A 2,045-nucleotide genomic window follows, 5' to 3' on the forward strand; every position below is an offset into this window, starting at 1 on the left:
CAAGGTCAAGGACACATTTGAAACTTTTTTTACTATTTTTCTGTTATTAAGCACATCAATTTCACCTTAAAACTATCAAATAGTTTGTGTTCGTTGGGTGGTCAAAATATCGACCAACCCCGTCCTCTAAAGGTTAAAAAGTGGTCGATTTTTGCCCCCAGTGTGGCAAGTAAAATTCGAGTGATCTTTTATAGAGTTTTGGTCGTAGAATCACATAGCGTATTTAGTTTTTTCATAACATGCAGGGAAAATATAGAAAAATTGAGGAAAATGCATATTTTTATTTAAAAAATTCAGAACGAGCTCCAAGAGACGGTGTCGATTGAGTGCAAGATGGCAGCGCGCGATATTTTGAATGCTCCGTTAATACTTCAACTACTATTGTCTTTTCAATGAGAGAAAGGTCCGCAAACCGACGCAAATCCGTTCAGCGCATCGCTCCTCCGAGAACGCGGAAAAAGGCCCCCCACTCCTCAGCGCTGTACTATTCGTGCAGGTATCAGTGCTCGTTATTATTTTGTAAATAGCAAAGTGGTGTATGGGCTGTCGTTAGTGCGCAACGCTCTCCCCATTCTGCCCATTATTCCACCCCTGCGCAGACCGCGGATCTTTCTCTCACTGAAAAGAAAATAGATTTGCTATCTGTGTCATCATCTAGCAGTGATAAAGATGAATTAATGACAGAAATACTACACAAAATTCCTAAAATCAAAAACTTTATTAACCTAATATATAACCTTACGGATAAGGGCGTAAGTTCCCACATAGCATGGTTAGTAGCACAAACGTTTTCGTAACGGTTTTTTGAAAAAACGTTTGTGCTACTAACCATGCGCTATGTGGGTTGTGATTATTTATTATTTATTATTTATTTAATTGTCACTGCGCAGGCATTGTATTGTATTGATATTTTATTGTATTATGTAAAACAATATATATATATATATATATATATATATACACCCAGCAAACGATTCCTGACTGCGCAGACCTGGCAACAGAAATTGTGTGCAGAAACGCTACAATACGGAAACATGCTTTGTGTGCTGCCAAAGCTGTCAACACACAGACACAAAGGACGCAACATAGTTACCAAAACTCACCAAAACCATATCCTACTGAGGACACAGATAGATATGGATTTGGTCTGGCGGTTGGCGACAAAATCGCGACAAATGACAAACAAATTGTTTGCTGGGTATATATATATGTGTGTATGTGTGTGTGTGTGTGTGTGTGTGTGGTGTGTAGAAATGCTACAAATAAGTATACACAGAAAAAAATGGTGTTGCTTTAATTAAAGTCGACGTCACGAGCTGCCACAAAAATAAATAATTCATTCAATTGCATATGTGATTGATTTAATATCTAGATTCTTAAAGTTATTTGCTGTGTATAGTTCAATAATATTAATATTGCATTAACAAGATATAATTCAATTAAACTGATGCTGGTGATTCAACATCATTTTTTTCGGTGTATTATTATTGTTACAGTTCAAAAGTCATTTTCGCGTAGCAAGAATAATAGCTTATAAAATAATCGATATTTACGCAATTTCAAAAACTTCTATTTTTCTGATAGAACTCACGGAGGTAGTAAACCTACTTCCGCTGAATTGAACATATTGTCATTTTTGTGATATATTTCAGCATTAACGAGAGTATCTCATCGTTGACTTTGAAGCAAATGCTTAATTTCTCTTATTGTTCTATGATGAAATTCGTAAATATCTACAAAAGTATTGCACTTTGTGGCAGTAGAACTGTAACTTGTGGTTAGCTGGAAGTGCAACTTTCAGTAAACTATGGCTGCTTTCCTTTTAGGCTTAGACCATATATACTTATAGACACGGCCTGTAGATATGAATCCACGAGTCGAGGTGAAGCAAAGATAATATCATCTACGTGACGTCATATGTGGACATTTCAGCAATTGTTCGGCTAAACGCAGCCTCGTAGATGATATATCTTATCTTCAAGGCAGTTATCTGAAGCCGTCTATAAACGCGCCTTTGCTTTGCCCACATGTGACGTCATGTAGAT

Source organism: Pseudomyrmex gracilis, unplaced genomic scaffold (genome assembly GCF_002006095.1).
Source record: "Pseudomyrmex gracilis isolate BER0280 unplaced genomic scaffold, ASM200609v1 scaffold_146, whole genome shotgun sequence".
NCBI lineage: Eukaryota > Metazoa > Arthropoda > Insecta > Hymenoptera > Formicidae > Pseudomyrmex > Pseudomyrmex gracilis.